The sequence below is a fragment of the Agelaius phoeniceus genome, chromosome 18 (genome assembly GCF_051311805.1).
Source record: "Agelaius phoeniceus isolate bAgePho1 chromosome 18, bAgePho1.hap1, whole genome shotgun sequence".
Classification (NCBI taxonomy): Eukaryota; Metazoa; Chordata; class Aves; order Passeriformes; family Icteridae; genus Agelaius; species Agelaius phoeniceus.
Genome location: NC_135282.1, coordinates 5,001 through 19,472, shown reverse-complemented (window position 1 = coordinate 19,472; position 14,472 = coordinate 5,001). Strand labels below are relative to the sequence as shown.

Below are 14,472 nucleotides of genomic sequence, written 5' to 3'. Positions count from 1 at the left end.
GCCGGGAGGGGTTTTTGAGTCTCCTTTGGAGATGGGGGTGTCCATGAAGCAGACACTCTTAGGCCCCATAAAAGCAAAGCCTGACTTTTGATCACAGCGCTGAGGTGTGCAGGGCAGAGCAGTCCCGGTGTGTATGGTGTCACTTGTCTTTTGTGTATTATGTGTGTTTGGATATGTCATGTCTTTTACCTTAGGCCTTGGTGGGGCCTGTCGGAAACCCTGGCATCTTGTTAGCATCTGTGATCTCTGCATTCCTTGGCCTGGCACCAGTGCCATAGAACTTTTGACTCAGGAGCTCAGACAGGCATCAGACTCTCTTGTCTCTTTAGAAGCATCCGGTCAGCTGTCTTTTCAGGTCTTGTTCTGAGCTGTATGGACAGCTATGCCCCGCCAGGATCCATTATGGCGGACTAGGGCTCGAAGGAACATGAGGGCAGGTAGAGGCTTCTGGCTGTATGATTCTCGGGCATCCATTTTTTCAGTTCTTGGAATAAATCATTTGGTTAGCATCTTCTTCCTCCAGGTTTCTCTGAGCCTCATCAGCTCACCATTGGTCTCACCTCGGTCATCTCCTTTTGCATTCTCTCAGTCCTCGCAGCCATTTTCCTTGCCAGGAGATTTCTGTCCGTGTCGTGTCCCCGTCGTTTGTCACGTCCCGTCCCGTGTCATGGGTGTCTGCACACACATTTGTGCCGGAGCTGCTCTGCCCTGCCGCATAGCCCGGTGCAATAGGAGAAGTCCTGGGGACTTGAAGTTTGTAATGTGGGGTGTAGTTGGACTCTAGATGGACACAAGATATCTGGAGCTCTTAAGTTATCCTGCAACAGTTTGACTCTTGTCCGAACTTTTTTTTCAGATTCAGATGGATTAAATCCATGCCAGAGGGCCCCATCCCGGGTGAGGGGATTCCCCCGAGCAGGTGAGGCACCATTTGTCTCTGCAGCAGAAGTGTATGTGGTGACTCTGTTACAGCTCTGTTCTTTGTCTTTCTTTTTAGGAACTAAGTCTGGATACCAGCAGTCAAGGTGAGCAGTGGAGCGGAGTAGCTGTTATTGCTCCAGTCTCAGTTTCTGGTGCTGCTCTAAGCTTCCATTCTCTTTTTTGTGCTTTAGGCAATCCACTCGGAGGCTGTCAAGCCCCCGTCACCAGCCGGCCGATGCACTGGGTTCCCTGCATGTGTGAGCCCTGTGGATGCATTACAGGACCTGGTGATGAAACCCTGAACCCTTCTATTTAAAGGTGCCATCCAGGTGGCCTTCAGCAGCTGCCAAGGAGTTGCGGTGAGTAGGGGAAGTAGGGAGGAGGAGCGAGGATCCACTCAGGTTTCAGCCATGCCAAATCACCTCATCTCCTCTTAACCCAGGCACCCCCCGTGACCCCCTCGGTCTCCGAGCGTGCCCGAAGCGTGGGGCCCGAGCAGCCGAGCATTCTTAGGAGAAAGGTGAGTAGCAGACTTGTGGGGTTTTGGCCGACGGGCTGCTAAGATCGGGCACTGATGTTTGTTTTCTTTAATACAGCTGTCTGAGAGACAACAGCCCAGTGCCAGCAGGACCTTCCCGGCTGACGAGGTGGCCTTTCTTCGCACCTAAGACCGGCATCCCCAGATGCGCGAGAGATAAGTAGAGGGCCATGACCCACAGAGGGGATGAAAGCAGGGTGCTGGTTTGGGAATTACTGGGAGGGGTTTTTGAGTCCGCTTTGGAGATGGGGGTGTCCACGAAGTGGCCCCTTAGGCCCCATAAAAGCAAAGCCTGACTTTTCATCACAGTGCTGAGGTGTGCAGGGCAGAGCAGTCCCGGTGTGTATTGTGTCGCTTGTCTTTTGTGTATTATGTGTTGTTTGCATATGTCATGTCTTTTACCTTAGGCCTTGGTGGGGCCTGTCAGAAACCCTGGCATCATTGTTAGCATCTGTGATCTCTGCATTCCTTGGCCTGGCACCAATGCCATAGAACTTTTGACTCGGGAGCTCAGACAGGCATCAGACTCTCTTGTCTCTTTAGAAGCATCTGGTCAGCTGTCTTTTCAGGTCTTGTTCTGAGCTGTATGGACAGCTATGTCCCGCCAGGATCCATTAAGGCGGACTTGGACTTGAAAGAATGTGAGGGCAGGTAGATGCTTCTGACCGTAGGATTCTCGGGCATCCATTTTTTCAGTTCTTGGAATAAATCATTCAGTTAGCATCTTCTTCCTTCAGTGTTTTCTGAGCCACGTCAGCTCGCCATCGCTCTCACCTCGGTCATCTCATTTGGCATCTTCTCCGTCCTTGCAGTCATCCTTCTTGCCCAGAGATTTCTGTCTGTTTTGTGTGCCCATTGTTTGTCACGTCCTGTCTGTCCTGTGTCACGGGTGTCAGCACACACATTTGTGCTGGAGCTGCTCTGCCCTGCCACATAGCCTGGTGTAATAGGACAAGCCCCAGGGAGTTGCAAGTTGTAATGTGGGCTGTACTTGGACTCTAGATGCTATTCCTATATTGACCTAAGGTGTTTGTAGCTTTTGAGTTATCCTGCAGGTGTTTGACATATGTTCTAACTTTCTTTCAGGTGCAGATGCATTGCATCCATGGCAGAGCCCCCCATCCTGGGTGAGGGGGTTCCCACAAGCAGGTCAGTCACCATTTGTCTGTGCAGGGGGAATGTCAAGTGTGACCCTGTTACAGCGCTGTTTTTTGTCTTTATTTTTAGGAAGTATAGGTGGATCCCAGCAGTCAAGTTCAAGAGAGCAAGGTGAGCAGTAGCCTTTCTTGTTGCTGAGGTCTGAATTCTAAGGGGGCAAGTCTAAGTCTCCATTCTTGTTTTTGTGCCTTATGCAATCCACTCAGAGCACGCCAAGCTCCCATCCCCAACCGGCCGACGGACCGAATTTTCCACCCTGATGAGCCCCGTCTTCCGGGTAGCAGTCAGGGACCACCGAGGAGTTGCGGTGAGTCAGGGAAGTAGGGAGGAGGACTGAGGGTCCAGCCAGTTTTCAGCAACGCCACATCACCTTCTGTCCTCTTAACCCAGGCGTACCCCACGACGACGGCGTCGGCCTCCGAGCGTGCCCCAAGCGTGCGACCCGAGGAGCCGAGCCTTCTTAGGAGAAGGGTGAGTAGCAGACTTGTGGGGTTTTGGCCGATGGGCTGCCGAGATCAGGCACTGATGTTTGGTTTTCTTTAATATAGCTGTCTAAGAGACAACAGCCCGGTGACAGCAGGAACTTCCCAGCCGGCGAGGCGGCCTTTCTTCGCACCCGACACGGACCGGCATCCCCAGATGTCTGAGAGATAAGTAGAGGGCCACGACCCACAGAGGGGATGAAAGCGAGGTGCTGGGTCGGCACTCCTGGGTGGGGGAGGTTTTGAGTTGGCTCTGGAGGTGAGGGTAGCCAAGAAGTGGCCCCTTAGGCCCCCTAAAAGCAAAGTCTCACTTTGGATCACAGTGCTGAGGTGAGCAGGGCAGAGCAGTCCCGGTGTGTATTGTGTCACTTGTCTGTCGTGCGTTATGTCTTGTTTGTGTGTCTCATGTCTTTTATCTTAGCCCTTTGAGGGGCCTATCAGAAACCTCGGCAGTATTCTTAGCAGCCACGATCTCCACGTTTCTTTGGCCTGGCACCCAGGCCATAAAACTTTTGACTCGGGAGCTCAGACAGGCATCAGAATTGCAACTCTGTACGCATCCAGTCAGATGTCTTTTCAGGTCTTGTTCTGAGCTGTATGGACAGCTGCACCCTGCAAGGTTCTATTATGGTGGATTAGGACTTGTAAGGATGTGAGGCCAGGTAGAGGCTTCTGACCGTAGGGCTCCTGTGCATTCATCTTTGCAGTTCTTGGACTAAAACATTCAGTTTAGCATCTTCCTTCTCCAGGGCACTCTGAGCCTTATCAGCTCGCCATCGGTCTCTCTTACCTCGGTCATCTCATTTGGCATCTTCTCAGTCCTCGCAGTCATCCTTCTTGCCTAGAGATTTCTGTCCGTGTCTTGCGCCCATTGTTTGTCACATCCTGTCTGTCCCGTGTCACGGGTGTCTGCACGCACATTTGTGCCGGAGCTGCTCTGCCCTGCCGCATAGCCTGGTGTAATAGGAGAAGCCCCGGGGAGTTGCAAGTTGTAATGTGGGCTGTACTTGGACTCTAGATGCTATTCCTAGGTTGACCTAAGGTGTTTGCAGCTTTTGAGTTATCGTGCATGTGTTTGACATATGTTCTAACTTTCTTTCAGGTGTAAATGCATTACATCTGTGGCAGAGGGTTACGGTTAGGAGGTGCCAGGCCTTCTTAGGAGAAGGGTGAGTAGCAGACTTGTGTGGTTTTGGCTGATGTGGTGCCAAGGTCAGGCGTTGATGTTTGGTTTTCTTTAATATAGCTGTCTAAGAGACAACAGCCCGGTGACAGCAGGAACTTCCCAGCCGGCGAGGCGGCCTTTCTTCGCACCCGACACGGACCGGCATCACCAGATGTCTGAGAGATAAGTAGAGGGCCATGACCCACAGAGGGGATGAAAGCGAGGTGCTGGGTCGGCACTCCTGGGTGGGGGAGGTTTTGAGTTGGCTCTGGAGGTGAGGGTAGCCAAGAAGTGGCCCCTTAGGCCCCCTAAAAGCAAAGTCTCGCTTTGGATCACAGTGCTGAGGTGAGCAGGGCAGAGCAGTCCCGGTGTGTATTGTGTCACTTGTCTGTCGTGCGTTATGTCTTGTTTAGCTGTCTCATGTCTTTTATCTTAGCCCTTTGAGGGGCCTGTCGGAAACCTTGGCACCAGTCTTAGCATCTGTGCTCTCAGCGTTCCTTGGCCTGGCACCCATCCCCTAGAACTTTTGACTTGGGAGCTCAGACAGGCATCAGACTCTCTTCTCTCTTTATAAGCATCCCGTCAGCTGTCTTTTCAGGTCTTGTTCCGAGCTCTATATCGGACAGCTATGTCCCGCCAGGATCCATTATGGCGGACTAGGACGTGAAAGAATGTGAGGGCAGGTAGAGGCTTCTGACCGTAGGATTCTTGGGCATCCATCTTCGCAGTTCTTGGAATAAATCATTCGGTTACCATCTTGTTCCTCCAGGGTTCTCTGAGCCTCATCAGCCCACCATCAGTTTCACCTCGGTCATCTCCTTTTGCATTCTCTCAGTCCTCGCAGCCATTTTCCTTGCCAGGAGATTTCTGTCCGTGTCGCATCCCCGTTGTCTGTCACGTCCTGTCCCGTGTCACGGGTGTCAGCACACACATTTTTGCCGGAGCTGCTCTGCCCTGCTGCATAGCCCGGTGCAATAGGAGAAGTCCCAGGGACTTGAAGTTTGTAATGTGGGGTGTAGTTGGACTCTAGATGGGATTTGTAGATGGACACGAGATATCTGGAGCTCTTAAGTTATCCTGCAACAGTTTGACTCTTGTCCTAACCTTTTTTCAGATTCAGATGGATTAAATCCATGCCAGAGGGCCCCATCCTGGGTGAGGGGATTCCCCCAAGCAGGTGAGGCACTATTTGTTTCTGTAGAGGAAGCATAAATGGTGGCTGTTACAGCATTGTTCTTTGTCTCTCTTTTTAGGAAGTCAAAGCCGAGAGCAGCATTCAAGGCCAAGTGGGTGAGGTGAGCCTTGACTAGCGTACAGAAGCAATTGTTATTGCTGAGGTCTCAGTTTCTGGTGCAGCTTTAAGCATCTCTTTTTTTTTTTTTTTTATTTTAGGTGGTCCGCTTGCAATCTATCCTAGCCGAGCATATCCGTGCCAGGTGGGTGTGAGCTTAAGGTATCGGTGTTGCATACTTGTCAGATTTGGGAGGTTGTGTTTTCACAGTATCTCAGCATGCTTTTCTGCTTTGTTTCTTTGCAGGTGCTGTCGCTGCCCTAGGCACACCAAGGAACAGAGGAGGGCAGGTGAGTCGGCGTTTAGGCAGGCTGACTCATAGGTGGATGTTATGCAGCAGCATGCTAAGCATGTACCTTTTCTCTTTGCAGGTATCTTCTGGGCAGCCTCTGGAGTCAAATCAAGATTTGAGGTGAGCCAGGACAGTGGTGCGGAGGAGTCCCGGGGATTACTGTTGTTGAGGGCAATAGTCACCTTTTCTGTTTTGTCTTAGGTACCCTGAGGAGGCTCTTACCCAAAGCTTAGAAACGGTGACACCGAAGCACACGCGGAGAACATCTCAACGTCCACATGTGACCGAGGATGGATTTTGTCCGCTCCTCTTCCAAAAGCTAAGTGTCGGGGCCAGCGGTCGGGAGAAGGGGAAAAACCTTTACTATCCCAGGGGGCAATTTCACGTCAGCTTAGCGGAGAGGTCTGTAGCGGGACAGGCTCTCTGGAAGTAAAGGGAGAGTGTTTCTCCTCAGCCTCACCAGAGCCTTTGCCGGGCAGGGCAGTTCCAACCCATCTCCACGTTCTCGGGAACTTTGCGTCGTCCGCCTTCCTCGACTCGACGTCGTCACGGATCTTTCCCCCAAGGAGCTCGCCTTCAGGTCCGGAGCTACGGCCACGGTCACCCGGCAGTCGGCTTCCTTCTCTAGGCTCGCTGAGCCTCTTGAGCATCCTCTTAACTGCTTCAGCACTAACTTCTTTTAACGAGTTACATTTCATCATCACGTGCCATCATCATAGGGCTTTCTTTCCTTTGGCATCATCAGCCTCTGGCTCATCTTGCGCTAGGAATCTTGGGTCCATAAGTTGAAAGTGCTAGGCAGTTTACTCTTGTCTCTGTGTTATGCCATCTGTGTCTATGTTGTGTCGTCCGTGTTATGTAGTCTGTGTCTATTGTCTTCCGTGTCATAGGCCTTTGTTACATCTCGATGCTTTACAGGCACTATTTTGTGCCATATAGGCAGTATTTTACTCACATTCCTTCCCAGATATAGCTTATTCTGGCATCTTTACATTTTTACTCTTCGAGACAGGAAGGATTACACAAGATTTTCTCATCCATCTTCCTTCTCACTACCAGCTTTGGTAGTGCTTTTTCTTCCATGCTATTATCTTGGACTTCTAGAGGGAGCATCTTACACCCTCCTCAGGTGACTGTAGTTGTTCTGTAGGTTCCATCTTCTCAAAGAGTATGGGGCCCAACAATTAATCTTCCACAGAGTTATCTCAACTCTTGGCTTATATTGTGTGTACCTATGTTGGCTTATGTTGTGTGTACCTATATTGCATGTACCTTTTGTTGGCTTATATTGCGTGTACATTTGTTGGCTTATATTGTATGCGCTTATATTGTGTGTACTTATGTCGGCTTATATTGTATGTGCTTATATTGTATATGCTTATATTGCGTGTACCTGTGTTAGCTTATATTGTATATGCTTATGTTGTATATACTTATATTGTGTGTACCTATGTTGGCTTATATTGTGTGTACTTACACTGTATGTACACTTGCACTGTATGCGTTGGCTTATATTGTATGTACTTATACCACTTATGATTGGAGCTGCCCTGCCCTGGCATGTAGTCATAGTTAGGTAGAACAGTTGTAAAAACTTTACTGTTCATCTGTCTTTTATGGGATTTTGGGTAGAAAATTTATTGGTCCAGAGCAGGGGACAATTGCTAGCTGTCAGCCACTCGTTGACCACTTCCTGTCGTCTCACAGGTCCTCGAGGCTACCCATTTCCCCAGATTCTACCATTTGACGTCAAGGAGCAGCAGCCAGAAGATGCGTCGAAGCACGTTCTTCAGCGTCTCGAGTAAGGGCCATAGCGAGCCTGTAAGCAGGAAGAGCGTGTGAGCGTGTGTGAGAGCACATGACTGTGTCTGTCTGTGTCCACTCGTCTCTGTGTGTGTGAGCACATGCTGACTAGTTTTAAGCTTGTGTATGTGATTTTGCTTTTCAGGTTTTTTAATTCATTTTTAAATTTAGAATAAAAAATCCCCAGCCGGGGGTTTTTTTTTTTCCCCCCCGGCTGGGTTTTTTTTTCCTCGGTCCCGGTCGGTCTGAGAGGCGACGTTCATCGCCAAAGTTTGGACACAGACCAGCCAGGGCCCGGGGTTTTCGTCAGGCAGGAGGATTTTTTTGGAGGCTCCCGGGAATCGCGTTCCCGAGGAGCGGCGTGAATGCGTGCCGGGGGTTAGCAGAGCAGTTGAGGTGTGAGTCAGCGAGGGTTTGTGTGTAAGCTGAAGGGAGTGTGTGTGTGTGTTGAAGGGTTCTAGGGTTGTAACCTGGTATGACTTTTGCTTTTCAGGTTTTTCAAATCATTTTTAAATTTAGAATAAAAAATCCCCAGCCGGGGGGTTTTTTTTTTTTTCCCCCCGGCTGGGTTTTTTTTTCCCGGGTCCCGGTCGGTCAGCGAGGCGACGTTCATCGCCAAAGTTTGGGTGCGGACCGTCCAGGGACCGGGGTTTTCGTCAGGCAGGAGGATTTTTTTGGAGGCTCCCGGGAACCACATTCCCGAGGAGTGGCGTGAATGTGTGCCGGGGGTTAGCAGAGAGGTTGAGGTGTGAGTGAGGGTGGGTTTGTGTGTAAGCTGAAGGAGGTGTGTGTGTGTATGTGTGTGTTGAAGGGTTGTAACCTTATTTGACTTTTGCTTTTCAGGTTTTTAAATTAATTTTTAAATTTAGAATAAAAAATCCCCAGCCGGGGGGTTTTTTTTTTTTTCCCCCCGGCTGGGTTTTTTTTTCCCGGGTCCCGGTCGGTCAGCGAGGCGACGTTCATCGCCAAAGTTTGGGCGCGGACCGTCCAGGGACCGGGGTTTTCGTCAGGCAGGAGGATTTTTTGGAGGCTCCTGGGAGCCATGTCCCCGAGGACCAACGATTGCTGGGGAGTAATTTAGTAGTTATGATGAGAGAGATGGTGAGTTTGTGTGTAAGCTGAAGGGGGTGTTAATGGTAGATGAGTGTTGTTTTCTGTGTGCTTTTGTTGTTTTGGGTTTCCTGTAACAATAAATCAACATGTAATGAAAATAGAAAAAGGTTATCACTTTCTGTTAATATATGTATTGCTCTGTATTGCATTTGCATTAACTGCTGTATTGCTCTGTATTGCTCTGTATTGCTCTGTATTGCTCTGTATTGCTCTGTATTGCTCTGTATTGCTCTGTATTGCTCTGTATTGCTCTGTATTGCATTTGCATTAACTGCTGCATTTTGCTGTATTGCTCTATATGTAAATTAGACTTTTACCAATGTGTCCATGGATTGTATCTGCACTTGCATTTGTATACACTGTTTCCATGTATTTTGCTGATGTATAAATACAAACATTCATTTAATAAAGTTGAGTCACCCTAAATAAAGATACCCCCTGCCCTTCCCTACCCCCACTGTGGCTCCTGTCCTTTTTTTTTGTGTGGTTTTGTCATTTCTATCCACTGTGTTTCTTCCTTTTGCTCCTCACTTTCCTTTTCTATTGATAACTTAATTTCCATCTGTCTCTAACCCTTTGTTTCTGTTTCTCACTCTTTCTGACATGGTGTCTCTGCTTCTGTCCCTCTGTTTCCATCTGCTTCCTTTTTTGTTTGTCTATTTCACTGTTTCTGACTGTATTTATTTTTCTCTCTTTTGTCTATACTTTGCACCTTATTTCTTTTTCTTTATAACTGTCACTCTTCTTGCTTCTTTTTCCCTCTGTGTTCTCCTTTTCCTTGGTTTGTCTTTTTTGCTCTTAGTCTTCCTTTTTCACTCTACCCCTAAGTTTTCACTTTAACTCTAATCCTAACCACCTTCTTTTCTCTCTAAATCCTGGCCTTCTTCAGTTTTCCCTTGTCTCCCTCTGCTTTCTTGTCTCTGTTTTATTTTCTTCTCTTTTTTTCTCCTCTGTCTCTCTCTGTCTCCTTTTCTTCTGCCTTCTTTTCTCTCTGTTTTGCCTTTTACTCTCTCTGTCTCATTTTCTTCTTTACTCTGTCTCTTTTTTCACTGTTTTTCCCTCCCTCTCTCCCTCTTTTTTTCCTCAACCCTTTTCTCTCTCTCCCTTTTCTCTCTCCTTCTCCCCCTCTCATTTTCTCTCTCCCTCTCTTCTCTCTTTTCTGTCTCTCCCTCTCTCCCTCTCTCTCTCTTTTCTCTCTCTCTCTTTCTCTCTCTTTTCTCTCTCCCTCTCCTTCTCTCTCTTTTCTCTCTCCCTCTCCTTCTCTCTCTTTTCTCTCTCCCTCTCCTTCTCTCTCTTTTCTCTCTCCTTCTCCTCCTCTCATTTTCTCTCTCCCTCTCTTCTCTCTTTTCTGTCTCTCCCTCTCTCCCTCTCTTCTCTCTTTTCTGTCTCTCCCTCTCTCCCTCTCTCTCTCTTTTCTCTCTCCCTCCCTCTCTCTCTCTCTTTTCTCTCTCCTTCTCTCCTTCTCTCTTTCTCTCCTTCTCTCTCTAACTTTGTCTTCCTTTCTAGCTTTAGATTAAAAAAGCAGCAGTAAAAACTTTCAGGCTCCCTGGGAGTAAAAAAAAAGAAAAAAAAAATTAAAAAAAACAAACCATTTACTCCCCGGGAGCCTGAAATTTCCTACTGCTGCACCAGACATATAGTTTTTCTTCTTTTTACTATATACAGTATATAGGGATCCCACCTGTCAGCAATCAATACTAATCAGTAGTCCCCACCCACATACACACCCCTCCCATACCACTCCCACCCCTACATCCCACACACCCCGCCCCCGTGGCCACCCCCCTCGCCAGACCCACCCCCTGCAAGCCAGCACCCCACCTCATGCCATTTACATATAGATCATGCACTCACAGCGCCACCTGCCGTTTACTCACGAGTACTGCACTCACAGCACCACCTGCCGTCTGCAACCGGGTACTACATGCACAGCGCCCCCTGCTGCTTGCCGGCCGGCACTGCATGCACAGCGCCACCTGCCGTCCACATACCGGCACTGCACGCACAGCGCCCCCTGCCGCTTACCCCGCAGTACTGCACCCACGGCGCACCCCAATGACGTCACCGACGCGACACGCCCCAGAAAGGACCCCGGTGCACAGGCGTCCACTCCAACCGCCTGCCCGAAACGGCACCACCCACCCCGCGCCCCCCAGACCCCCCCGCGCGACGCCACCGACCCGACGCAAACCGGAACACCATTCCGGCCCCACACGACCCACGAAAACCGTGCAAAACCCACCCAAAACCCCGAAAAAAATCCCGGTCCCGGCGGCCGCCATTTTGCCGCAAATGACGTCACCCGCCCCGCCGCCATCTTGCCTGCTGTACCACGTGCCCCCCCCCCCCCCCCCCCCCCCCCTCGCGGCCGCCATCTTGCCCCCCCCGCACCACGTGACCCCCCGCGGCCGCCATTTTGCTGCCGTAAATGACGTCACCCCCTCGCGGCCGCCATATTGCCGTAAATGACGTCACAAAGCACTCGCCGCCATCTTGTCCCCCCGGTCACGTGACCCCTGGCCGCCGCCATCTTGGTCGCCGATCACGTGACCGACTGGCGGCCGCCATCTTGGTTCCCGGCCACGTGACCCTCTGGGCGCCGCCATGTTGTACGACACCACGTGACCCCCTGGGCGCCGCCATCTTGGATGACATCACCGCGCCCGCCATCTTGTTCCAGATCACGTGACCGCCGCCATCTTGGTCCCCGGTCACATGACTCAATGGGCGCCGCCATATTGAATCCCCAACCACGTGACCGAATGGGGGCCGCCATCTTGGACGCGTCATCACGACGTCACGGCGGCTGCCATCTTGGTCCCCGATCACGTGACCGCCTGCCCGCCGCCATCTTGCTGCCGTAAATGACGTCACCCCCTACGGCCACCACGTTGCCGTAAATGACGTCAGCGGCCGCCATCTTGTCGCAAATGACGTCACAGAGCACTCGCCGTCATCCCAGCTGTCGAGTCACGTGACTCTCACCCGCCGCCATCTTGGTCACCAGTCACGTGACTCCATGGAGGCCGCCATCTTGGTTCCATACCATGTGACCACATGGGGGCCGCCATCTTGATGACTCATCATGACGTCACGGGTTAGGGTTAGGGTTAGGGTTAGGGTTAGGGTTAGGGTTAGGGTTAGGGTTAGGGTTAGGGTTAGGGTTAGGGTTAGGGTTAGGGTTAGGGTTAGGGTTAGGGTTAGGGTTAGGGTTAGGGTTAGGGTTAGGGTTAGGGTTAGGGTTAGGGTTAGGGTTAGGGTTAGGGTTAGGGTTAGGGTTAGGGTTAGGGTTAGGGTTAGGGTTAGGGTTAGGGTTAGGGTTAGGGTTAGGGTTAGGGTTAGGGTTAGGGTTAGGGTTAGGGTTAGGGTTAGGGTTAGGGTTAGGGTTAGGGTTAGGGTTAGGGTTAGGGTTAGGGTTAGGGTTAGGGTTAGGGTTAGGGTTAGGGTTAGGGTTAGGGTTAGGGTTAGGGTTAGGGTTAGGGTTAGGGTTAGGGTTAGGGTTAGGGTTAGGGTTAGGGTTAGGGTTAGGGTTAGGGTTAGGGTTAGGGTTAGGGTTAGGGTTAGGGTTAGGGTTAGGGTTAGGGTTAGGGTTAGGGTTAGGGTTAGGGTTAGGGTTAGGGTTAGGGTTAGGGTTAGGGTTAGGGTTAGGGTTAGGGTTAGGGTTAGGGTTAGGGTTAGGGTTAGGGTTAGGGTTAGGGTTAGGGTTAGGGTTAGGGTTAGGGTTAGGGTTAGGGTTAGGGTTAGGGTTAGGGTTAGGGTTAGGGTTAGGGTTAGGGTTAGGGTTAGGGTTAGGGTTAGGGTTAGGGTTAGGGTTAGGGTTAGGGTTAGGGTTAGGGTTAGGGTTAGGGTTAGGGTTAGGGTTAGGGTTAGGGTTAGGGTTAGGGTTAGGGTTAGGGTTAGGGTTAGGGTTAGGGTTAGGGTTAGGGTTAGGGTTAGGGTTAGGGTTAGGGTTAGGGTTAGGGTTAGGGTTAGGGTTAGGGTTAGGGTTAGGGTTAGGGTTAGGGTTAGGGTTAGGGTTAGGGTTAGGGTTAGGGTTAGGGTTAGGGTTAGGGTTAGGGTTAGGGTTAGGGTTAGGGTTAGGGTTAGGGTTAGGGTTAGGGTTAGGGTTAGGGTTAGGGTTAGGGTTAGGGTTAGGGTTAGGGTTAGGGTTAGGGTTAGGGTTAGGGTTAGGGTTAGGGTTAGGGTTAGGGTTAGGGTTAGGGTTAGGGTTAGGGTTAGGGTTAGGGTTAGGGTTAGGGTTAGGGTTAGGGTTAGGGTTAGGGTTAGGGTTAGGGTTAGGGTTAGGGTTAGGGTTAGGGTTAGGGTTAGGGTTAGGGTTAGGGTTAGGGTTAGGGTTAGGGTTAGGGTTAGGGTTAGGGTTAGGGTTAGGGTTAGGGTTAGGGTTAGGGTTAGGGTTAGGGTTAGGGTTAGGGTTAGGGTTAGGGTTAGGGTTAGGGTTAGGGTTAGGGTTAGGGTTAGGGTTAGGGTTAGGGTTAGGGTTAGGGTTAGGGTTAGGGTTAGGGTTAGGGTTAGGGTTAGGGTTAGGGTTAGGGTTAGGGTTAGGGTTAGGGTTAGGGTTAGGGTTAGGGTTAGGGTTAGGGTTAGGGTTAGGGTTAGGGTTAGGGTTAGGGTTAGGGTTAGGGTTAGGGTTAGGGTTAGGGTTAGGGTTAGGGTTAGGGTTAGGGTTAGGGTTAGGGTTAGGGTTAGGGTTAGGGTTAGGGTTAGGGTTAGGGTTAGGGTTAGGGTTAGGGTTAGGGTTAGGGTTAGGGTTAGGGTTAGGGTTAGGGTTAGGGTTAGGGTTAGGGTTAGGGTTAGGGTTAGGGTTAGGGTTAGGGTTAGGGTTAGGGTTAGGGTTAGGGTTAGGGTTAGGGTTAGGGTTAGGGTTAGGGTTAGGGTTAGGGTTAGGGTTAGGGTTAGGGTTAGGGTTAGGGTTAGGGTTAGGGTTAGGGTTAGGGTTAGGGTTAGGGTTAGGGTTAGGGTTAGGGTTAGGGTTAGGGTTAGGGTTAGGGTTAGGGTTAGGGTTAGGGTTAGGGTTAGGGTTAGGGTTAGGGTTAGGGTTAGGGTTAGGGTTAGGGTTAGGGTTAGGGTTAGGGTTAGGGTTAGGGTTAGGGTTAGGGTTAGGGTTAGGGTTAGGGTTAGGGTTAGGGTTAGGGTTAGGGTTAGGGTTAGGGTTAGGGTTAGGGTTAGGGTTAGGGTTAGGGTTAGGGTTAGGGTTAGGGTTAGGGTTAGGGTTAGGGTTAGGGTTAGGGTTAGGGTTAGGGTTAGGGTTAGGGTTAGGGTTAGGGTTAGGGTTAGGGTTAGGGTTAGGGTTAGGGTTAGGGTTAGGGTTAGGGTTAGGGTTAGGGTTAGGGTTAGGGTTAGGGTTAGGGTTAGGGTTAGGGTTAGGGTTAGGGTTAGGGTTAGGGTTAGGGTTAGGGTTAGGGTTAGGGTTAGGGTTAGGGTTAGGGTTAGGGTTAGGGTTAGGGTTAGGGTTAGGGTTAGGGTTAGGGTTAGGGTTAGGGTTAGGGTTAGGGTTAGGGTTAGGGTTAGGGTTAGGGTTAGGGTTAGGGTTAGGGTTAGGGTTAGGGTTAGGGTTAGGGTTAGGGTTAGGGTTAGGGTTAGGGTTAGGGTTAGGGTTAGGGTTAGGGTTAGGGTTAGGGTTAGGGTTAGGGTTAGGGTTAGGGTTAGGGTTAGGGTTAGGGTTAGGGTTAGGGTTAGGGTTAGGGTTAGGGTTAGGGTTAGGGTTAGGGT

General features: G+C 50.4%; 3 long non-coding RNA genes across 3 annotated transcripts; all 3 read left to right on the top strand.

The window, feature by feature from the left end:
• The first annotated feature begins 1,163 nt into the window (after positions 1-1,163).
• On the top strand, positions 1,164-1,608 carry LOC143695470 (uncharacterized). Its single transcript, XR_013184675.1, has 3 exons — positions 1,164-1,280; positions 1,364-1,441; positions 1,518-1,608. It is a non-coding gene; the product is annotated as an uncharacterized LOC143695470 (long non-coding RNA).
• Positions 1,609-2,363: 755 nt separating this feature from the next.
• Positions 2,364-3,091, top strand: LOC143695474 (uncharacterized). The gene is made up of 4 exons (XR_013184693.1): positions 2,364-2,608; positions 2,687-2,728; positions 2,824-2,924; positions 3,008-3,091. It is a non-coding gene; the product is annotated as an uncharacterized LOC143695474 (long non-coding RNA).
• An 80-nt stretch (positions 3,092-3,171) lies between these two features.
• On the top strand, positions 3,172-8,869 carry LOC129127795 (uncharacterized). The gene is made up of 8 exons (XR_013184665.1): positions 3,172-4,268; positions 4,346-5,441; positions 5,518-5,559; positions 5,657-5,700; positions 5,802-5,845; positions 5,927-5,967; positions 6,049-6,427; positions 7,555-8,869. It is a non-coding gene; the product is annotated as an uncharacterized LOC129127795 (long non-coding RNA).
• The last annotated feature ends 5,603 nt before the right edge of the window (positions 8,870-14,472 follow it).